The 25,381-nt window shown below is 36.9% G+C and overlaps 1 protein-coding gene across 12 annotated transcripts in view; it reads right to left on the reverse strand.

The window, feature by feature from the left end:
* The window catches only part of RPS6KC1 (ribosomal protein S6 kinase C1), a 316,680-nt gene that overhangs the window by 193,655 nt on the left and 97,644 nt on the right, over positions 1 to 25,381 (reverse strand). The window lies entirely within an intron of this gene.

Raw genomic sequence — 25,381 nt, forward strand, 5'->3', positions numbered from 1 at the left:
GTATATACTATTCTTTCAGCTTCGAACATTTCCTACTCATCCCTCCTGTCCTTGCTTTGCTTACTTTAAGAAGCCCATGGAGAGCCCCAAGCAAGGTGGCCTCCTGTGTGTTCTCACAGTATCTTAGTGCACTTCCTTCACACAAAGCACTTTTCACCCTGGGCCGTATCTCCGTTTATTAATATTTCCCACTGAATTATAAACTCTGAGGGGGCAGACATTAGGTGTATTTTGTTCACCATTGTATCTTCCAGTGGCTAATACCACACTCGATGCACGGCAGCAGCTCAGTAAATCATTGCTGAATGAATAAATGAAGAAACAGAAATGGGAGGGAAAAAAAAACATACAGAGAAATGGTGAGGAGACAGTCCAATCAGAATAAATGGCCTCCCCTTTTTTTAGAGATAATGTGAGGAGGGAGGTATTGTTCATTCATTCATTTTTTTCAACAGTTTTATATATTGAGTATCTGTTATCTGCAAGCTACTACACTAAATGCCCCAAATACAAAATTAAATAAGATACAGTTATAAGCTGGTGTTTGACATGTTTTAGAGATTTATTCTCCAAAGACACATATGTTGAGCACAGGATTTAGACTACATTTTCTGTCTAATAGATGTCTGTAAATACTGTGCCAAAATAAAAACGTTAATTTAAAAAAAAGAAGAAAAAGGCTTGATCATATAAGGTATTTGAAGGCTTGTGGGAGGCACAGAAGTTAATACCAAAGCTACCGTACAGGGGCACCTGGGTGGCTCAGCTGGCTGAACGTCTGACTCCAGCTCAGGTCATGATATCACAGCTTGTGAGTTCGAGCCCCGCATCAGGCTCACTGCTGTCAGCGTGGAGCCCACTTTGGATCCTCTGTCCCCCTCTCTCTCTGCCCTGCACCTGCTCATGCGCTCTCTCTCTCAAAAATGAATAAACATTTAAAAAAAATAAAAAGACAAAACTACCATAAAATAGGAATGAATGCTGTGACAAATAAGTTAAAGACATTAAAAGGACACAGCAAAAGATATTTAAATCAGACAGTACAGGTAAGCAAGGGAGCCTTCCAAAAGGACAATAATTATGAATGAGATGAAATTAAGTAAGGAAGAAAAGCAAAAGTCACCCTAGGCAGGCAGGTAGGTACATCATGTGTGAAACATGATGCTTTCTATACCTTTCAAGTTCAATAGTGCTATAACCAGGAGAGCACACTGTGGTGGTCTGGGGGTGAGGGAGGGGAGTGTTGGACAATCTGAGAATCAATCCAGAAAATAGGGGTGAGATCACAAAGGTCTTGGTAGACTTAGCTAAGAAGTTAGAACTGAAAACTATGTTAAAGTATTAAAGGATTTTAAGCAAGAGAGTTTTTAGTTTTAGAAAGGTCTTTTTTTTTTTTAATGTTTGTTTATTTTTGAGAGACAGAGAGACAGAGCATGTGTGAGTTGGGGAGGGGCAGAGAGACAGGGAGACAGAACCCCAAGCAGGCTTCAGGCTCTGAACTCTCAGCATGGAGCCTGATTCCGGGCTTGAACTCAAGCACTATGAGAGCATGACCTGAGCCAAAGTCGGACACTTAACCAACTGAACCACCCAGGTGCCCCAGAAAGATCATTTTTCTACAGCATCGGCTTTATGAATTATTCTGGCAGCAGTGCTAACAATGAACTGGAGGAAAAGCAGACTAGAGGCACATGATGGTACATCTTAAAAGGGGGATAAAGAAAATAATGCAGACTTTGAAACTTACACAATTTGGGATGCCGAAATTTTAATCTGAAATACAGCTGAAGGAAAGATAGGTTAGCTGTAAACGCCAGTACCTAGAGGGTACTGGGTCAACCTGAAATAATTACACTAGCTGTACGTCACCTATAGGACTCTTCCCTATTTTGCTGAAAACATTTGTTAACAACTTGAAAAAGGTCAACAAAGACATGCTGGTCAGAATTACAGATGCTATGAGGTGTGAAATGGGCTATACAATGTATTAGATGTAACACTCTCTTAAATATAGGTCACTACCCCCCATAAAAATGTCACTAAATAACAGTAAAGAAACTTTAAAAGATACACAATGATAACTACAAAGAAAACATGAGAGATGAGAACAGACGGCAAAATTTTAGAAGATAAAAAACATGCCAAATGTCTCTAGGTAGGAAAACCAACAAAAAGCAAGCCAATTCTTACTGCAGAACTCCAAAAATAAGAGGTACCAGGTATTTCCTGAAAACAAGACTGGGAAAACAGCCAGCCAGGCAGTTGCCCTCCTCCTCCCTGCAAAAGACGAGAGGTTTATTCTCTGAAATACTATAGGCATTGAGAGTGGAATCAAGGAGTGTACTGAAAACAAGGGCATTATGAAAAACCTGCACGTTGAGTTGGTGAGGCCATCAGTCCCCCTTCCACCACTGGTTCCCAGAATGCTGCTGGTCTTAGACTAGCTCCCTAGGTAGGAGACGGTAAGGTTCTTTTCTAAGGAAACCAATTGATCTAAAAGATACACAGATTCTGACATTCATTAGGTCTCCTAGCAAAACATCTGGAGTGTTACCCAAATTGAAGGCTACCAAATGCCCAGCTCAACAAAAGGAAAAAAAAAAAAAATCCTAGAGCAAAACAGATCATTGCGAAATTTCGGAAATTTGGAGTTCTCAGAACAAAGAGAAGATTCTAGAGACCTCCGGCAAGAGAGAGGGGAAAAAAACAGGCCACATACAAAGGATCTGGAATTGAAACACAATATACAAGAATGATGAAGGGAAGTGTCAGAATTAACAGAAAATGGAGGAATGAGAGGTAAGCAATGTAGCAGGCCAAGGGACAAACCAGTCTAGGATGGAGCAAACGAGGAGGGTATCCAATAGACAATGCTCTGAGAAAACCACAGATCTGATGGATTTCCCAAGGTGCCTAATTGTATTGAGATGTTTTAAAGTTGTATCGGAGGGTTTAGGAATAAGTGATAGGTACACAGAAAAAAATAAGCAAATTAAAAACAATGGGTAATTTATTAACCCTGAGAAAAATAAAAATTTGTACAAGGAAGACCCAAAGATACTTCAACAGACTGGAATTAGGCCAATGCAAGCAAAATAAAACTAGAAGGAATAAACATAAAAATAATACCAATTGGAAAGACAACGTTAACTATCCTGAAATAACTACAAACTGATTATTGGAGAAGGAGAGTATTAAGACTTACCGCAGCAGTATTTGGCTCAAGAGAAAAAAAAGACCCTCTGAGTTTCAAATGTGTACAATGGACTTTGAGGCATAAGTAGCTCTATTTTTATTCATGCTTCTTTACAGCCCCTTCTATGCCGCTTTAGAATTGACAGACTGACTTATCTCTCCTGCTAGACCAAAGAGAAACCGTCTTTGTAGCATCATATTCCCAGCACCTAACACAGTGCCTGCCACAGGACAGCATTCAAAAGAAGTTTGTTAAATGGATAAATAAAAGGCCCTGAAACTGAAAGTGGGGCACCAGAGATGGGCCAAAAGATCCGTAATGCAATGGGTCAGATGACCTTAAAGTCCTTTTGAGGACTGAGATGATACACCCAAAGCATAGCTAGTAAAATGAAACGACTCCCTTTACTTTGAAATTACTTAGGTTGTCTTATAATAAAACTGCCATAAAAACCGATCCCTAAAAGTATTTTAGAGAATCATCCTTTAAATACTAAAAGAATTTGAGTTCTCTGGAACAAAAATACGCTATTCACCTAATAATTAACATTGAAAGAGCACATAAAGGGTTTTGCAAGCATAGAATTCATTTTATATACTCTTTTAAAGAAATTTTTAAGTTTACTTATTTGAGAGTGAGAGAGAGCAGGGGAGAGTCAGAGAGAGAAGAGAGGGAGAATCCCAAACAGACTCCACACTGTCAGCGCAGAGCCCGGTGTAGGGCTCAATTCCATGAACCATGAGATCATTACCTGAGTCAGGTAATCAAGAGTCAGACGCTTAATCAAATGAGCCACCCAGGCACCCCTTAATTTATATACTCTTAATTATAATTAAGATGTGTACTTAAACAACAGGGAGACAGATTAAGATACCAGAGCACTGAACATTATGAGACACAAGTAAAACTCCTGTGTGTATATATCAGACATATGGCCGTTCCTTATTTTAAAAAATAGATACAATGGATATAGTTTTCTTAAGATGATATTATTAATATAATCAAAGCCCATTTTGATGCTGTATATAAAACCTATGGGTAAACTGCATTCCCTTCAACAATATGCATGAATTAGTTGGTAATTATTAACGCTACACATACAATTTGGTCCTATTAGTATCTATCCTTTAGCGTCTTGGTCACTCTTAAAGCTTTAAAAGGACCCCCTCCCCACCCACACCACAAACATTTCAAACTGTTTCATGCACCCGCCCTATCATTTTCCCCCACATTCGTAACAACCAGTGCTCCACGGCATTCTTAAAAGCATGACTTCTGTCTATCCAACTCACTGCTGTCCTCAGTATATAATGGTCTTCAACACAACATCTCAAGTGACTCATAATGGCTGTGTACAAATGAATCAGAAAGCACATTCTGACACTAACTTCTTTGCATCATCCTCAAACAGAGATGCATAGAGTTAATGGATTAAGCTAGGTGTACAACATAAGTCTACTTAGGGGGTGGATCCAAAAAGAGGTATTTTATACTATAACTCATACCTGGGATTGGTATAATGCTCACAATGCCCAAAACAGTCTGGCCACTATTAAAATGAGGTGTGTATATGAGCCAAATGCCACAGTGCTTACCAAATCAATGGACTCCTTCAAGTGTATTATAAAAACGAACTACATTAAAAATCGTTTAGTAGCAAATTGTGAAAAACTGCTTTCTTTATAACATTAGTGGCTGCTAGAAGAGACCATCCAAAGGTATTTATGTAATCTATCCCAGTATACTCTAACAATGCTAAAATAGGATTACTCAGAATCACTAGCACTGAGAACTAAAAGAAACTCTGACCTGTTGTGCTGTGAAAATACAAAAGATACAAAAAGTTCTCTAATTATTAAAAAGAAACAAATCAGTAACGCTAATAGCAATCATGAATAAAAAGAAGAAGATAACAGGAAAAACTGAACATCACACATGAAATTAAAAAGCAAATTGATAGGTAGGGGTCTTCTACAACCCCCTTCACGTATTAAAATCCAACAAATCAACATATATTTACTGAGACCCTGTTACGTGCAAGCACTGCAACGGCCATGAATAAAAGCACGATGAACACACCAAATATGGTCCCCGCCCTACACGCGCTTAAAGTTGAGCATGGGGAAGGGATAATTACAAACACTTAATAAGTGCTATGCTAGAGGATGACAGGTCCAAATGGAATGAAGAACAATGTCTGATTTAGACATGGGACCATCAGGGAAATCCTGGAGAACTGCATGGCTGGCAGAAGAACAGGAGCTTCTTGTAGACAGCTGCAGACTCATTCTTAAATTCATGTAAGGCCACAAGGAATCTCTGAAATACTTGTAGGGTGGGGAAGAAAAAGAGGGAGGTCCCACTTTGATGCAGGTAAGAGTCAGAGTCAGTATAATTTAGATGCTAACGTCTTTATGACTTCATTTGAAACCAGAGGCTAATGGGGCCCACATGTATGTATAAACACACACAAATAAAGACAAGAGGAGTATACATTAACACGTAAAAAGGATTCTCAACAGGTGGCAGAGTTATGGGGGAAATGCATCTTTTTTTTTTAGCTTATTTATTCTTTTCTTTTTCTACAATGAACAATGTACACAATGAGAATTTTCTGTGTTGAAGAAACATGAGAAAACACCTGGATATTCAAGACAAAGGTTTACAAATCCTTAAATAAAGACAGAAGTCTTAAAAATCATTAAGAGTACATGATCCTCTAATTAAAAAAATATGGAAAAAGGAAATGAAACAGTCATTTCATAAAAGGAGAAATATAAACAACCAATTAATGTTTTTAAAAATTAATCCTCATTAGCAATTAAAATTGCATATTAAAATGATAATGAAATCCAAATTTTCATCTAGCAAATTCCATTTGTTAGTAAGGATGTTAGGAATTTAGTCTTCTTATATACTACTAGTAGGAGTATATATTAGTATAATCTTTCTGGAGGTTAACACACACATGTATACTCTTTGACTCATGATCTCCAACTCTGAAAAAGTATACTAAAGAAATCATAATAGGAGATAATTTATCTCTAAGAATATTCATCACAGGCAGAGAAAATTAGGAAAACAACCTGAACAGCCAAACAATAGGGAACTGATTAAATAAATTACAGAAGTGGTAGTATAGTATGAAACCATTAAAGAGAATAATTTAGAATAACATTTCCCAACTGGATCACACAGAATTTCTGAGGTTTACATTTTAAAGATGGTAATGGTGTATATTTCAATTTCTAACAGTTTAATCAATAAATATAATAATTATTTCAATATTTTTGCCGTTAAGCTAATATAGTTTGAAAGCATCAAAATGTTTATAAAATAAGCAATGCATGGTGGTTTGTAAGGATCAAATGAGACCCTGACTCAGGCATTCAAATTAGTTACAACAGAACCCTATTAGTCACTGTGCAGGTTTTCGATTGCTATAGTTTTAAAAAATGTTATTATTCATCTACTAATTTAAGGTATAAGATATAAGGTATATGGGTAAACTGATTTTTTTTTAAAGCAAAGCTGAAGAAATAATGCGCTGAAATATAAGAAGTTGATAAGGGACATAAATGTTATAATCATCGTATAAAATACAGTTGTGAATAATTATAAAGATCTCTGGTTTTGGAAAGAGACAGTCCTGGGGTCAAACCCCAGCTTTGCTACTTAGTAGTGTCCCTAGACAACATACTTCACCTCTCTAAGTTCAGGTTCTTTATGTGCAAGAAGAGGTAGTGTGTAATCCAAAGAGTTCAGCCTTAGGAAAACTCAAAGTCATCCAAAAAGTTACAGTGATCTGAAGCACATCTGTAATAGCTAACTGGCTGTCAGGACCAGTTTGATCACAGTCACAATCTTCTCCTTTTACAATTTTAATATCAACTATTATATGAATTTTAGGTGAAGCCACTATTGAAGGTCCCCACAAGCTTTCACCAAACATGGTAATTACCATATTGATTTTTTCCTTTTATTTTTTTTGAGAGAGGGGCAAAGAGAGAGAGAGAGAGAGCAGGGGGGCTCACCCAGGGGCTCGTGGTCACCCGCAGCAGGGCTCAAGCTCACCCTATGTAGGACTCAAACTCATGAACTGTGAGATCACGACCTGAGCCAAGGTCAGATGCTTAAGGACTGAGCCACCCATATGCCCAATTATTTTCCTTTTAAATAGACTTCATGGGTGCCTGGGTAGCTTAGTCAGTTAAGCATCCGACTTTGGCTCAGGTCATGATCTCATGCATGGTTCATGGGTTCGAGCCCCACGTCGGGCTCTATGCTGACAGCTCAGAGCCTGGAGCCTACTTTGGATTCTGTGTCTCCTTCTCTTTCTGCCCGTCCCCCATCCCCTACTTGTTCTCTCTCTCTCTCTCTCTGTCTCTCTCTCTCAAAAAATGAATAAACATTAAAAAAATTTTTTTTTAAATAGACTTCATATTTTAGAGCACTTTTAGGTTCACAACAAAATTGAGGAGAAAGTAGAGTTCCCACATACCTTCCGCCCCCCCAACCAACCACAGCATCCACTACTATGAACATCCTGCATGAGACTGGTACATTTGTTGAAAGTGATGAACCTACAGTGATACATTATTATCATTCAAATTCCACAGTTTACATTAGGGTTCACCCACAGTGCTGTACATTCTATGGTTTTTGACAAATGTATGACATGCCTCTACCATTATAATGTCATACAAAACCCTGTCTCCACTATTCATCTCTCTCTCCTCCCAATTGCTTGTAACCACTGATTTCTTTACAGTCTCCATAATTTTGCCATTCATACAGTATGTAGCTTTACTGACTGGCATTTTTCACTTAATAATATGCATTTCAGGTTCCTCCATGTATTTTCAAGACTTCATAGCTCATTTCTTATGACAACGAATAATATTCCATCATCTAGATATAATCCAGTATATTTATCCATTTACTATTAAAGAACATTTTGGTTACTTCCAGGTTTTGGCAATTATGAATAAAGCTACTGTAAACATGCATGTGCAGGTTTTGGTGTGGACACAAGTTTTTAACTCATTTAAGGCCAGTACAAAGAAGGGATGTGCTAGATCATATGTTAGGACTATGTTTAGTTTTGGGGTGCCTGGGTGGCTCAGCATCCGACTCTTAACTCACGGTTTGTGGGATCAAGACCTGCATCGGGCTCTGTGCTGAGAGTGTGGAACCTGCTTAGGGTTCTCTCTCTCATCCTCTGACCCTTCTCCACTCTTTCCCGTGTGCGTGCACCTCTCTCAAAGTAAATACAAACTTAAAAAAAAAAAAAAAAAAAAGATTCTTTCTCTCCCTCTGTCCCTCCCCTGCTTGCACTCTCTCTCTAAACAAAAAAACAAAAAAATATGTTTAGTTTTGTAAGAAAAACTGTCTGCCAAAATGGCTACACTATTTTGCATTCCCACCAGTGATGAAGAATTCCTGTTGCTCCACATCCTTGTCAGGATTTCGTGTCGTCAACGTCCCAAATTATGGCCATTCCCTAGTAGTATCTCACTTTTTTTTTTTTTTTTTTTTTTTTTTTTTTTTAGTTTGAATATACCTGATGATGTATGATGTGGAGTATCTTTTCAAATGTCTATTTGCCATTTGTATATCTTCTTTGGTAACACATCTGTTCAGAACTTTTGCCCTTTTTGAAAAAATCAAGTTGTTCATTTAGATTTTAAGAGTTCTTTATATATTTTGGATAACATTCCTTATTATGTCTCTTACAAATATTCTTTCCCAATCTGTACCTTGTCTTATTCTCTTGACAGTGTCTTCTGCAGAGCAGAAGTTTTTAATTTTAATGAAGTATAGCTTATCAATTAATTCTTTCATGCATCATGCCTTTGGTGCTATATGTGAAGTCATTGCTACATGCAAGGTCGTCTACATTTTCTATTTTATCTTCTAGGAGCTTTATGGTTTTTATAGTTTTGTGTTTTCATTTAGGTCTGTGATCTGCTTTGAGTTCATTTCGTTGAATGACATAAGGTCTAAGTCCATTTTTTTACTTGTAGATGTCTGCTGGATGTGGAGTCCCAACACCATTTGTTGAAGAGGTTATCTTCTCCCCATGCTATTGCTTTTACTCCTTTGTCAAAGATCCCTAGACTATACTCATGTAGATCTATTTCTGGGCACTCTCTTCTGTTCCATGAATCTGTCTATTCTTTCATAAAGGTCTTAATTAGTGTAGCTTTATAGTAAGTCTTGAAGTTGGGGAGAGATAGTCCTCTGAGTTTGTTCTTTTCCTTCAATACTGTGTTGGATTTTCTTCGATAGTGGGTTGGACTTTTGTCACTCAGTAAAAATTTTAGAATAATTTTCTCAATAGCCAAAAAATTACTTGCAGTGATTTTGATCAGGATTATACTCAATGTATTGATCAAATTGGGAAGAACTGAAATCTTGACATTAATAGTCCTCCTATCTATGAACATGTAACATCTCTCCATCTATTTAGTTCTTTTTTTTATTTGTTCCCTTAAAGTTTTGTAGTTTTCCTCATATAGATAGTATACACATTTTGTCAGATTTATACCTAAGTATTTCTTTTTTTTTTTTTTTAATGTAGGCTCCACACCCCATGTAGGGCTTGATCTCGTGACTCTGAGATCAAGAGTCTCATGCTCTACCCACTGAGCCAGCCAGGCACCCCCCAAGTATTTCACTTTTTTGACGGTGCTACTATAAATGATACTGTGTTGTCTGTGTATGTGTTTATGTATGTTTATTTATTTTGAGACAGAGATAGAGAGAATGAGCAGGAGAAGGGCAGAGAGTCATGATCTCGTGGTTTGTGAGAATCAAGCCCTACATCAGGCTCTGGGCTGACAGTGCAGAGCCTGCTTGGGATTCTCTTTTCCTCTCTCTCTGCTCCTCCCCCACTCGTGTTCTCTCTCTCTCAAAATAAATAAAGTTAAAAAAAATCATAGTGTATAGCTCTTTCAATACTGGATTCAATTTACTAATATGTTGACTAGGATTTTTGCACCTATGTTCAGGAGATATATTGGCCTGCAGTTTTCATTACTTATAATAGCTTTCTTTTTTTTTAGTATTAGGATAATACTAGCCTTATAAAATGACTTAGGAAGTATTCTCTCTGCTACTACATTCTGAAAGAGACTGTAGGGAATTGGTATAATCTCTTCCTTAAAAGTTTGGTAGAGTTCACCAGTGAACCCATCTTGGCTGATGCTTTCTGTTTCTGAGAAAGTTTTGGAAGGTTCTTAATTACTAATTCAATTTCTTTAATAGATATAGGCCTATTCAGATTGTATATTTCTTATTGTGTTAGTTTTGGCAGATTGTGTCTTTTAAGAAATTAGTCCATTTCATCTAAGTTACCAAATCTATAGGCACAGAATTGTTCACAATATTCCTTGATTACTCTCTTAATGTCCATGTCTGTACTAATGTCTTCTCTCTCATTTCTGATGTTAGAAATTTATGCAAGCTGTCTTTTTTTCTTACTTAGCCTGGCTAAAAATTTATTGGTTTTATTTATCTTTTCAAAGAACCAGTTTTTGGTTTTGTTCATTTTCTCCACTGATTTCCTATTTTCAATGCCATTGATTTGTTTAAATTTTCATTATTTCTTTTCTTCAACCACTTTAAATTTGATCCCTTTTCTAGTTTCCTAACGTCAAAACTTCAATGACTGATTTTAGATCTCGTCAGTTTTAATACAGGTATTCACTACTATAAATTTCCCTCTAGCACTGCGTTAGCTGCATCTCAAAAACTTTGATTAAGTTATGTTTTCATTTTCATTGAATTCAAACTATTTCAAATTTTCTCTTCGGATTTCTTCTTTGACCTATGTGTTACTTAGAAGTGTTACTGGGCACCTGGGTGGCTCAGCTGGTTAAGCATCCAACTCTTGATTTCAGCTCAGGTCATGATCTCACATTTGTGAGACTGAGCCCCACATCAGGCTCTGTGAAGACAATGTGAAGCCTGCTTGGGATTCTCTCATGTGCTCTCTTTCTGCCCCTCCTCTGCTTATGTGCATCCTCTCTCTCTCAAAATAAATAAATAAACATTTTTAAAAAAGAATGTGTTTGAAGTGTGTTATTTAATCTCCACATATTTGGGGATTTCCCAGTTATCCTTCTGTTACTAATTTCTAGTTTAATTCCACTGTGGTCTGATAGTGAATATTCTGTTTCCACCATTTTATTTATTTTATTTTATTTTTTTAATGTTTAATTAGAGAGATAGTGTGTGTGTGTGAGTGAGGGGCAGAAAGAGGGAGAGACACAGAATCTGAAGGAAGCCCCAGACTGAGCTGTCAGCGCAGAGCCTGATGTGGGGCTCAAACTCAGGAACTGTGAGATAATGATCTGAGCTGAAGTTAGACACTTAACCGACTGAGCCACCTAGGTGCCCCTCTATGTTTCTACCATTTTAAATTTGTCAAGTAGTATTTTATGACCCAGAATATGGTCTAACTTGGTGAATGTTCCATGTGAGCTTAAAAAGAAAATATTTTCTGCTTCTGTTGGATGAAGAAATCTACAAATGTTCAGCTATGTCCAATTACGTTGATTCATGGTGCTGTCGAGTTCAACTATGTTCCAGTGATTTTCTGTCAGCTGAATCTTTCCATTTCTGATAGAGAAATGATGAAGTCTCCAACTATAATAGTACATTCAACTATTTCTCCTGGCCTCATGTACTGTGATGCTCATTGTTAGGCACATTCCCCCTATGAATTGTTATATCTTCTTGGAGAATTGATCCCTTTATTATTAAGAAACATATCTCTTTATTCCTGATAATTTGCCTTGCTCTGAAGTCTGCTCTGTCTGAAATTACTACAGCTAGTCCCACTTTGTTTTGATTAGTATGAACATGCTAAATCTTTCTCTAACCCTCTACTTTTAATCTATATGTGTCTTTTATATTTAAAGTGTGTTTCTTATAGACAACAAATAGTTGCTTCCTGTTTTTTTATTAACTCTGACAATCTCTATCTCTTAATTGGTGCATCTGGAGAACTCATGTTTATGATTATTGATATAGTTGGATATCTACCACAATTTTTACTGCCTTCTATTCACTGTCTCTGTTATCCTATTTTTCTGCCATTTGTGGCTTTAACTGAGCATTTTATATGATTTCATTTTCTTACCTTTTTTAGCATATCCATTATATTTTTTTTTTCATTTTTCTCAGTGGTTGCCCTAGAGTTTGCAATCTACATTTACAACTAATCCAAGTCCACTTCAAATAACACTACACTGCTTCTCAACTAGTGCAAGTACTTTATAATAGCAAAATATTCCTAATTCATCTCTCCAATCCCTTATATCATTGCTCTTACTCATCTCACTTGCACATAAGTACATATAAGTATACACATACACACATAGGCACACATCACATACAAAGCACATATAATTGAATGTTTTGTTACTATTATTTTAAACAGACTGTTCCTTTCCCTTTCATCTTCTTCTGGTATTCTCATTGCACGTATGTTATCCCTTTGAAGCCGTCCTACAGTTCTTGGATGTTCCATTTTTTTAATCTTCATTCTCTTTGCTTTTTAGTTTTGGAAGTTTCTACTGACATATCCTCAAGCTGAAAGATTCTTTCCTCAGCCCTGTCCAGTCTGTTTACGTGCCAATCGAGGCATTCTTCATTTCTGTTATAGTATTTTTTATATCTAGCATTTTTTTATTCTTTTGTAGAAATTCCATCTCTATGCTTACATTACCCACCTGTTATTTTTACTTAATTAATTTTTTTAAAGTTTATTTATTTGAGAGAGAGATTGGAGGAAGGGCAGAGAGAGAGGGAGAGAGAGAATCCCAAGCCGGTTCCTTACTGCCAGCGCAGAGCCTGACGCAGGGGTTGAACTCACGAAACTGCTAGGTCATGATCTGAGCCGAAACCAAGAGTCAGATGCTTAATCGACTGAGCCACCCAGGTGCCCCTACCTATCTGTTCTTGCACATTGTCTGCTTCTTCTGTCACAACATACAGCATATTGATCATAATGGTTTTAAATTAATGGTCTGATAATTCCAACAGCCCTCCAATCTGAGTCTGGTTCTAATTCTTGCTGTCTCTTCAAACTGTTGTTGTGTTTATGTTGTCTTTTTGTTGTTTTGTTTGTTTGTTTGCCATTTAGCATACCTTATAAATTTTTGTTGAAAGTTATAGGTGATGTGCTAGGTAAAAGGAACTCCAATAAACAGGTCTTTAGTAATGTGGTAAGATGCCAGAGGAAGGAAAGAATTCTACAGTCCAAGATTATGTCTCAGTCTTTTAGTAAGCCTGTAACCCTGGGCTCTGAACTTCATAAATTCCTATCAGATTTTTCCCAGCTTTAGGTAGAATCAAATGGCTGCAGGGGACTGGAGTTAGGTATTTCTCTTCCCTACCACCAGAAGATCAGAAGGGGATTAGAGTTGGGTATTCCCTTTCCCCTACACCCAAAGCTATAGCTGGCTGGAATTGGGATTTCCCTGCCCCAAAGCCACTTAGGCTCTAATAAAACCTGAGTAGATTAGGTTGTGGTAAAATCATTTCTCTTGAAGGCAAACCTTGTTAAGAATAGAATGCTCTGGTATATTTCTGCCTCCCCTAATGGAAGTCTAAGGAATTTTTCTCCAATACTGTGAGAACCTGGTAGAACTGCAAAAGGTAAAACTCAAAAAAGTCTGGGCATTCCCCTGGAGTTTTTAACTCTCAGACTTGTCCTATGGAGCCTATTTGTCATTTAGAGTCTGGTTTTCTACCCAGGCAGTAGTTCCCATGTAGGTTTCTGCTCTAGTAAGCAGTGATTCTCTGTATCTGTATGTCTGTCTCTCCAATTCTGGAGGCAGCCATTTGCCCTATAACTTCACTTTCTGAGGATCTAAGAAGAGTTGTTGATTTTTCAATTTGTTCAGCTTTTTATTTCTCTTAGAAAGGAATGGAGACTTCCAAGCTGTTTACATGCCAGGCCAGTAACCAGAAGGTACTACATTTTTAAATGTATTTTTAAGTATTTATAAACATAGGTTTCCAGTACCAAAATCATTAGTAGCATGTTATGCACAAAACCACAATAATAGACTACTTTATTTTAAAGAGATCTACATTGAGGGCACCTGAGTAGTTCAGTCAGTTAAAGCATCTGGCTTCGGCTCAGGTTATGATCTCTCAGTTTGTGAGTTCAAGCCCCACAATTAACTCTCTGCTGTCAGCACAGAACCCACTTCAGATCCTCTGTCTCCCTCTCTCTTTGCCCCTCCCCTGCTCACACTCTCTCTCAAAAATAAACAAACACTTAAAAAGTAACAAAATAAAAATAAATATAGCTTCACCTATAGTACTGCTGAATATACTATATTGAAACTATGGCTTTATTTGTATGTTCTAATGTGAGAATTGTTATTATAAACTACTTTTACAATATGCCTATATATTTAAACTATATGCTAACAATAAAGTAGTAGGATGTATTATTTTCTTATATATATATGACAATCTAATATACATTTATTATGAAGTAACATTCATGGGAATGATTTCTTAAAGACTGCAACAGAGTAAAATTTTTCAAAAAGTATGCAACCATGTTAAATCAGCTCACTTTTGCTGTAGTATGTAATCAATAATTGTAGCAATAATTATTAATCCATGTCTACCGTATTAGTAGTTTCTTTTATATGTCTTTGTCCTACACTACCTCAATTATCAAACAGAATGAACTATGGGAAATGAAGGAAGAGAAATATTAGTTTGGTCATTCTGAAAGTGGGATATAAATGGGAAGCATACAGTATATAATTATTTGAGGGTGGCGTTTTTTCACTCAGCATAATGTCCTTGATGCGTGTTTCAACAGTTCATTCTTTTTTACTGATGAGTAATATCCCTCATCCCTGGTATTAATGTACTACAGCTTAACTGTTCACTTAATGTATGGTATTTGGGTTGTTTCCACAAATAAAGTTTTCTAATAGGTATACAGAAATATCTCTGTGATCTTATTTTGCATTTCTTTAATGATTCGTGATGTTGAACATCTTTTCATGTGCTAATTTACCATAATTTCATTTGGTGAAATGGCTGGCTTTTCATGTCTTTTGGTAATTTTCTAGTTGGACTATCAGGGTTTTTTTCATGTTGAGTTTCAAGAATTGTACATATCTTTTAGGTGAGTTTTTTTGTCATCTACACAACATGCAAATAATTTCTCCCTGTCTTTAGCTTGTCTTTTCAGCCTCTTAATGGGTCTCCTGCAGACCAAAAGTTTTTAATCTTCATAATCTAATTCATCACTTTCTCCTTCTATGGATCATGCTTTCCAGCATGTTTAAAGCCTCTATAAGCCAAGGCTTATGTCCTAAAGATTTTCTCCTGTTTACTTCTAAAAGTTTTATGTTTTACATTTAAATGTGTGATCCATTTTGAGTTAAGTTTTATATAAAGTGTGGGGGAGGGGCCAAGATTTTTTTTTGTTTTTTTTTTAGACAATGGCTATCCAATTCCTCTAGTACTCTCTGTTAAAAAAAAAAAGCTATCCTTCCTACTTTGAACTGTTTTTGCACCTTTGTCAAAAGTCAGCTGGCCATACTTGTGAGCTATTGCTACATTCTCTATTCTGTACCATTGATTTATGTCTCTCCATACACCAATACCACACAGTCTTGACTGCTGTAGCTATGCAACTCTTGAAATCAACTAAAGTGATTGTACCCACTTCATTCTTTTTATGAAACTGTTCTAGCTATTACACTTCCTATACCTTCCCATATAAATTTTTTAATAATCTCGCCAACATCCACACACACACACACACACACACACACACACACAAAAAACCTTCCTGAGAATCTGATAAGAATTGTGTAAAACTGTATTATCAAGTTTGACTGTAAAGGGTACTGTATTTTTTTAATGTTTTTTAATTTTATTTTTAAGAGAAAGACAGATAGGGTGTGAGTAAGGGAGGGGCAGAGAGAGAGGGAGCCACAGAATCTGAAGCAGGCTCCAGGCTCCAAGCTGTCAGCACAGAACCTGATGCAGGGCTCTAACTCACAAGCCACGAGATCATGACCTGAGCCAAAGTCAGACGCTTAACCAACTGAGCCACCCAGCACCCCATGGGTACTGTATTTTTTTTTTAATCTTTCACGGCTTATCTATTTATTTATGCTTTTTTTAATTTTATTTTTTATTTTTTAAAATTTACATCCAAATTAGTTAGCATATAGTGCAACAATGATTTCAGGAGTAGATTCCTTAGTGCCCCTGACCCATTTAGCTCATCCCCCCTCCCACAATCCCTCCAGAAACCCTCAGTTTGTTTTCCATATTTATGAGTCTCTTCTGTTTTGTCCCCCTCCCTGTTTTTATATTATTTTTGTTTCCCTTCCCTTATGTTCATCTGTTTTTTCTCTTAAAGTCCTCATATGAGTGAAGTCATATGATTTTTGTCTTTCTCTGACTAATTTCACTCAGCATAATACCCTCCAGTTCCATCCACGTGGTTGCAAATGGCAAGATTTCATTCTTTGATTGCTGAGTAATACTCCATTGTATATATATATACCACATCTTCTTTATCCATTCATCCATTGATGGAAATCTGGGCTCTTTCCATACTTTGGCTATCGTTGATAGTGCTGCTATAAACATGGGGGTGTATGTGTCCCTTTGAAACAGCACACTTGTATCCCTTGGATAAATGCCTAGTAGTGCAATTGCTGGCTCGTAGGGTAGTTCTATTTTTAGTTTTTTGAGGAACCTCCATACTGTTTTCCAGAGTGGCTGCACCAGTTTGCATTCCCAAGGGTACTGTATTTTTAATTCCAGTTTCTGTATGTTCACTATTAGTATGCAGAAATATAACATATTTTTGTATGCTCATTTTATATCTTGCAACCTTGCTGACTTCACTCACCAGTTCTGAATTTTTGCTAAATCCCATGGTTTTATATATGTAGACCATCATATCATCTTCAAAACAGACAACAGTATTTACTTTCCAATCCATATGCCTTTTATTTCCTTATCTTGCTGAACAGCACTGTCTAGAACTTCTGGTACTACATCTAACAGAAGTGCTAAGAGTCTGCCTTGTTCTCAATTTTAAGGAATAAAGCATCCATTCACCATGAAGTATGCCATTAGCTGTTAAGTTTTCTGTAGCTATTCTTTACCAAATGAGGAAGTTCCCCTCTATTCCCAGTTTTTAGAGAGGGTTCCCCGCCCCCCCATGAACTGGTATTGGATTTTTCAAATGCTTTCTGCATCAGTTGATATGACTGTGTGATTTTTCTTCTTTATCCTGCTACTGTGGTTGGATTACATGGATTGATTTTCAAATGCTGTATTAACTTTGCATCCCAGGAATCAACCCTACTTGGTCAAAATACATAGTTCCTTTTAGATACTGCTGAATTCTATTTGCTAATATTTTGTGAGGGTTTTTATATCTATATTAATGAGAAATACTGGCCTGTACTTTTCTTTTTTGCACTTTGGTTTTGTTATTAGGGCAATACTGGCCTCATAAAATGAACTGGGAACTATTTCATCTTCTATTTAATGGAAGAGAGTATGTAGAATTGGTGTTTAATTCTTTAAAAATTTGGTAGAGGGGCACCTGGGTGGCTCAGTTGGTTAAGCATCTGACTTTGGCTCAGGTCATGATCTCACGGTTTGTGGCTTCAAGCCCCGCATCAGGCTCTGTGCTAACAGCTCAGAGCCTGGAGCCTGCTTCAGATTCTGTGTCTCCTTCTCTCTCTGCCCCTCCCCTGCTCATGCTCATGCTCATGCTCATGCGCTCTCTCTCAAAGATAAAATAAAAACATTAAAAAAAAAAATTTTTTTTAATTTGGTAGAATTCTCTAGTAAAACCATTTGGGCCTCAAGATTTCATTTTAGGAGTATTTTTGTTGTAATTCAATTCCCTTAATAGTAAAAGGGCTATTCAAATTATCTATTTCATATTGGATAATAGCCTACACTTTTCTATAAATTGGTCCATTTCATCTAAATCATCAAATTTACATGTATAGGGTTTTTTGTACTATTCCTTTGTTATCCTTGTGATACCCATGGGACCTGTAATAATATCCTAGTTCATTCCTGACAAAGTAATTTGTGTCTTCTCTTTTTCTGTCAGTCTTGCTAAAGGTTTATCAATTTTACTTATCTTTGCAAAGGTGGTTCACTGATTTTGTCTATGGTTTTTATTTGCAATTTCATTGATCACTATTTTTACCTTTATTTCCTTCCACTTGCTTAGGGTTTATGTTGCTCTTTTTCTAGTTTCTTGGAGTGGGAGCTTAGAGTGTTTATTGATTTGGGACTTTTCTGCTTTTCTAATATAAGTATTCAGTGCTATAAAAATTTCTGTCAGCATGCTTCGGCTGTGTCCCATCCATTTTTTCCCCATCGATTTTGATATGTTCTTTTGTATTCATTCAACAATATATTCAACAAATTGATGTTTGGTGTATACAAATCTAGACCTGCTGTGTGTTATTGGTGGATTGACTTATCATTATATAATGTTCCTTTCTTACTCTGATCGTTTTCTTTGCCTCAAAGTTTACTTTATGTTTTCTGTTTTTTCTCTGTTTTTTGTTTGTTTTCTTTTGCCTGCCTTACTGTGTGTTACTTTAACATTTTGTAGAATTACGTTTTGGTTTATCAACTGTGTTTTTTTAAAAATGTACCTCTTTATATAGCTTTTTCAGAGTTTGCTCTAGTTATTATACGTACATAACATCACTGTCTCCTGGTGTCATCATTTTACCATTTCAAATGAAGTGTAGAAAACTTACCTCTCCTTATGTCCCTTTACATCCTCTCATTTATTACATAATTGTCTTAAGTATTTCCTCTACATACATTTAGAAATAGGTAAGACAGTGTTACAATTTATGTTCAACCATAAAACATAATTTAGAACACTGACTAGGAAAGGCGCCTGGGTGGCTCAGTCGGTTAAACACCTGACTTTGGCTCAGGTCATGATCTCACAGTTTGTGGGTTTGAGCCCCATGTCGGGCTCTGTGCTGACAGCTCAGAGCCTGGAGCTTGCTTCAGATCCTGTGTCTCCCTCTCTCTGCCCCTCCCCCACTCATGCTGTCTCTCTCTCAGAAATAATTAAACATTAAAAAATTTTTGGAAAAAAAAACCACTCAACAGGAAAAAAAAAAGTATTTACTCATATTTTACCCTTTTCATTGTCCTTCCTTCCTTCCTAATGTTCTAAGATTCCTACCTTTAATATTTCCTTTGTGTTTCGAGAACTTAACTTTATTCTTTTAGGGTAGATTAAATAGTGACAGATTCTTAGTGTTTACTCATCTGAGAATGGCTTGATTTCCTCTTCATTTTTGAAGCATATTTTCACAGGATATGGATTTCTGGGTTAACACAATTCTTTTCTTTCAGGACTTAAAAAACGATGTGCCATTTTTTATGGACTCAATGGTTTTTTCTGATGAGAAATCCATTATCACTCAAACTGTTTTTACTCTATAGGTAATGTTTCCCTCGCACTGTCTTCAATTTTTTTTTTTGGGGGGGGGGTCTAGTTTTTAGAAGTCTATGAGGTGCCCTGCCATGGATTTCTTTGGATTTGTCCTTTTTTTTTTTTTTAGGATCTAGATTCTTCAATCTGTAGGGTTATGTCTGGCTATCATTTCTTCAAATACTTTTTGGCTTCACCCTCTTTCTCCTCTTCATCTGTGACCCTAATGCCACATGTTAGAACTGTTGATTTAGTCTCATAGGTTCCTGTCACTGCCCACTTTTTCCCTCATTTTATTTTCTATTTAGCCTGGGTAATTTCTATTGACCCATCTTCAAATTCACTATTTCCTCTGTCTTATCATTCTGCTGTTGAGCCCACTGAGGTCTGTTTTCACCTTTCTTAACTGTATTTTTCAGTTCTAAAGCTTCCATCTGGTTTTTCTTTATATCTACTATTTCTTTGTTGAGACTTCCTACTTTTTTGTTTGTTTCATATGTGCTTGTAATTGCTCACGGAAGTATTTTTATGATGGCTGTTTCAAAATCTTTGTCAGATAAGTCTGGCATCTGTGTCATCTCAGTGTTGGTATCAGCTGATTATTTTTTCTCCACGATTTTCTACTGAAACCTGGATATTTCAGACATATTATAAGACTCTGCATCTCATACAATGTTGTATTTTAGAAGTCCTTTCCTGACATGATTCTGATGGCGGAAAGAGATAATCGGTCTGTTACTACCAGGTAGCAATGGAAGTTCAGGTTCCCTTTTTGGCTTTCACGGCTATCTGAGGGAGGAAAGTGGGACTCCTGGTTATTGCTAGGTAGGGGTAGGAGATCAGGCCTCTGCTGATACCACCCTGGGAAGAACAGAGGCCCCTCATTACTGTTCCTCATGTAGCTTTCACTTTACACCAGGTGAGAGGTGGCTTCATTATCACTGGGTAGTGGGCAAACCCGGAATCTCTACCAGCCCTCCTCTAACATTACCACAGTGGGGAAAGGAAGGGGAGCCTCTTTACCACCAGGCAGGGCTCAAAGTCCAGGCTTCCCAAGTGATCACAATTGATATGCGCCATTTCAGCCCAGTGGGGATACAAGTTCCAGATCCCCACTTGGCCATTTCTGACACCACCCCAACAGGGGGGATGCAGCACCTCAATGCGGCCTTGCAAGAATGAAAGTCTAGGCACCTCACATGGTCTCTGCTAGTGGTGGTGGGATAGTGCCAAAGTTTTTCTGTGGGGTTAGCTGGAGTAGAGTGGTTATTGTCTAAAAGTTTTCTGTCTTACTAAGCTGCCCATTTCATAGTCCTTTGCTCAGAAAGACCACACTTTTGTTAAGTTTGTTTTTTGTCTGTGCCTACTAACTTTGCTGAGTTGCCCATTTCACTAACATCCAGTCTGGAATATGTGAGGAAAAGAAAGTACAGGGAATTCACCCACATAGTCATTGGATCCCACAGTCATTAGCGAGTCTTCCTTCTACTCTCCAGTGTCCAGTCTTCTTGTTTGTTTTCTGTATAACATCCAGAGTTTAGTTAGACTTAGCAGAAAAAATAGGGAAAAGGATCTCAATTCCATCTTTCTACAAGCAAAAGTGCAACACTTGTAATCTGACTATCATTTAGGCAATATTTTTGCCACACTGTTTATTTAAATAAAGGATAAGGTCCTATTAATACAGCTCAACCCAATGTTCCCTCAATGAGCAAATACCCAAATATTGATGCTTCTGTGTTCTCAATAAGGACAGTTTACCCATATATCATCATAGAAAATATTATTTAGGAAACTTAAAAAATAAGTATTTGTTTTGTACTTGTTTTTTAAGGTTCTCTCAACATCTACTCAATTTGAACAATCTCCACAAATGTTCTCAAAAATATTTTCGCTAAAATTATATTTTTCCAATGGCAAGTCAACCTAAGAATTCTGACTGGCAAGCTTAGGATAAGTTCAGGAGCTACCTTGATTACAAAATACACTTGATGTAATAAATAGTCATTAGTTTACAAAGTATGTGGCGTCTCATAACAATGACTTCTAAAGCATCCTGTTGAACTTGTTTTTCAAGGAGTGACAATGAATTTGAGCAATCCAGCCATACCATCTTCACGGGTTGACCTTGAAAACACCATACACACACCCACATGCAGGATGAGTCTGGCTACACACAACCCAGTAGAGTTAACTAGACACGAAGGGGTCACATCTTGGTATTATTACTCAGATGGTTAAGTCAGCATCTTCCTTGCAGCACCTCCCCCCCTTTTATTTAACTCTTTTTTAAACCCACAGGAAGTTACAAAAATAGTAGAGTCCCATGTACCCTTCACTCAGCTTCTCCCAACTATGATATCTTATATAGCTATAGCACAATATCAAAACCAGGAAACTGCCCCTAGTACTTTACTGTTTACTAGACTACAGACTCATTTATCCTTTTTTTTTTTTTTTTTTTTAACGTTTATTTATTTGGGGGAGAGAGATAGAGTGTGAGTGGGGGAGGGGCAAAGAGAGAGGGAGACAGAGAATCCAAAGCCAGCTCTGTGCTGACAGTGGAGAGTCCAATATGCGGCTCAAACTCACAAACCACAAGATCATGACCTGAGCCGAGGTCAGAAGCTTAACTGACTGAGCCACCGAGGTGCCCCTCCTTTATCCTTTTAATTGTTAAGTTACACAATAGTGAACTTTCTCAGAAACTTTCCCTACACTTGGGCATTCTAGTACTAAATGACCAATCCAGACTTCTAACTCAACTGCAAATTAGCTATACATAAGCAATTCTTATACCTACATACCTCATGCATAGAAACACAAAAGTTTGCACCCACACGTGCACAAATTTATGTGAAAACACCAGCAATCCATCCTTTTCATCCAAGTATTAGTTTTCTACTAATTTCTACTTTCCCTTGCTATTACTACATGAAGACTATGTGTAAGTGAATCTGAGGGCTAAAAGAAATCTTTATCTAATGTAAAACTCCCTCCAGTGCTTGAATTCCTTCTACAACATCCCCACCAATGACTCTTTAGCCTTTGCTTGAATCTCTCTAATGACAAGAAACAAATAAGTATGATGAAATCCAGTCAGCCTTTGGTCAATCCTAATTCTTAAAAGGCATCTTTAAGCATTAGCTAAACTTTGAAAACTTGTACTCATTTAGTTCTGGTTGTATCCCATGGGGATATTAACAAGTCCTATCCTTGACTACCTTCTTTCCAGGAAAACCAGACATCCTGGTTTGCCTAAGGTGATCTTAGTTTGCACCTCTTGATCTGGCATAATTAATACTTCCTTTCACCCTTAAGATTTGAACAAACAGTATTTAATCATGCTATCCTGGATAGCCCTCCAAAGAAAGGAAGAACACATGCGTTTTTATCAGGTTAACCATACCTCATTTTTTTAGCTATTCTTTGTATGATTTTGAGGGTCTTCACTAGCCTGATTATTCTTGCTCTTAAATGTTCACAAGCTTATTTATATTGCAAGATCCCTAATGCTTAAATTCCTTGTTGTACATATATATTAATGATGGATTTTGTAAGCCCAATTAAAGAACAGAAAATCATTTATTTCCCTTTGAATACCAGACCAAGATACACCTATGGGGCAATGGAACTAGGGAGCAGTCTCACATTATACCAGTAGGTGTCACTCTATATATGATGTATTTAAAATTATTTAAGGTTCAATTTATTCCTTCAACAAATATTTAGTAAACACCCATTAGGTGCCAAGCATGATTCTAGGCACTGAGAACATAAAGAGCAAGACAGACAAGATCTTGTTCTAATGGAGCTTATGGTCTAGATACGGATGAACAAATTTGCTTTATTTACTTCCTATATAAAAGTCTGTAAAATCCTATTCTCAAGGGAAATTTTACTTTCCTAAATTAATAGACAACAACACTTAAAATAACTCATAAAGAACAAATACTGTAATGAAATAGAATCAGACAAACTGTAGTCTGTACAGGCTAGATTAATGTATCCTGTGTATTTTCTAGCCATTTCAATTTATTCAACACTGTTCTTCCAATCTTCCAGCTTCTAAAAGCCAAATGGAAAAGAACTTATCTTTAAAAAAATTCAAACTTTCTGGGGTGTCTGGGTGGCTCAGTTGGTTAAGCATCCAACTCTTGGTTTTGGCTCAGGTCATGAACTCACGGTTCGTGAGTTCGAGTCCTGCATAGGGCTCTGCACTCTGGGGGCAAAGCATGCTTCAGATCATCTATCTCCCTCTCTCTCTGCCCCTCTCTCACTTGCTCTCTCTCTGTCTCTCAAAAATAAACATTTTTTAAAAATTCAAATTTTTAAAAATCTATTCATGTTTTTATGAAGACTTATAAATTTTAAAAGATTATTTGCAAAGCCTATTAATTCCCAAATACATATTTAGTTATCTCTACTTTGAAAAGTTAAATGTCACCTTCTCAACACCAAACATACTCTCCGGGCTAACAGAATAAAGACAGTAGCAAATTATGCATCAGCACAGAATTCTGGAATTCCTCCTCTGCTGAAGGTGCTTGTTTAGATAAACCTGTGAGACTCATAGTTATTAGCAGGATTTCGAGGTGACTCACTCATGATTAGAGCATAGCAATGAAAGGTCATATTTTATCAAAACAAGCAGATCAAAGGGAGGGACAGACATTGCACATCAAAAAAGTATATTTGCTTGCACAGAAATCCAAGAACCTACGAACTATTCAGTTCTTATTTTGCTTCTCTGTACCCTCAAACAGATCATTCTCCAAACTGGAAAAGCTAGGGAGACACGGTTAAAGAAATATTTCAAGCTAAAAAGACCTACTGCTTAGAACTCTTTAAGTCATAATTCAGTTTTATGAATTTATTTGAGAAAAACAATGCTTATAATAAGACTGAGAGGTTCAGGTAATATTGAACCCAATGTTCCCTTTGGAATAGCTCAAACCATTAGCTCCATCTAAATTACCTGAGATACACTGCATATTGTTCAGTTTTAGCAACAAATCACATGCATACTTTAGCACACAAGAAGTACTCAACGATCATTAAGTTACAAATGACCACTGATGTGCTTCATAAAAGATGGTTAATAGAAAAAAAGGCCTAAATTAATTTATATCTTAATATTAAATAAAATATTTTCTTTTACTCTGAAAGGTAAGGTGATGGTTGATCAAATATACTTAAAATATGGTTTATTGTGTGTGATTTTTACTTTTTATTTATTTATTTTTATTGTTCTTTTTTTTTTTTTTTTTTTTTTGAGAGAGAGACAGAGTATGAGCAGGCAAGAGGCAGAGAGAGAGGGAGACACAGAATCTGAAGCACGTTCCAGGCTCTGAGCTATCAGCACAGAGCCCAATGCAGGGCCCGAACCCAATGAATCGCCAGATCATGACCTGAGCCAAAGTCAGATGTTCAACCAACTGAGCCACCCAGGCGCCCAGTGTGTGGTTTTTAAATTACACTTGTAAAGTCTCTGCCAGTACTGTGAATTTTTGGCATATCTGAGATGTCACCAAATGTGGAAAAAGTCAATAGCAGATATCTTTGTTATCTCTTTATTTTTATTCCAAATACAAAAGTAAAGGAGATTGGGGGGGGGGGGGGTGGGGGGGGGAGGCATGTGCTGGAAAAAAACACTGTTTTTGGAGTCACAAATCTCTAGG

Source organism: Panthera leo, chromosome F3 (assembly GCF_018350215.1).
Source record: "Panthera leo isolate Ple1 chromosome F3, P.leo_Ple1_pat1.1, whole genome shotgun sequence".
Taxonomy (NCBI): domain Eukaryota; kingdom Metazoa; phylum Chordata; class Mammalia; order Carnivora; family Felidae; genus Panthera; species Panthera leo.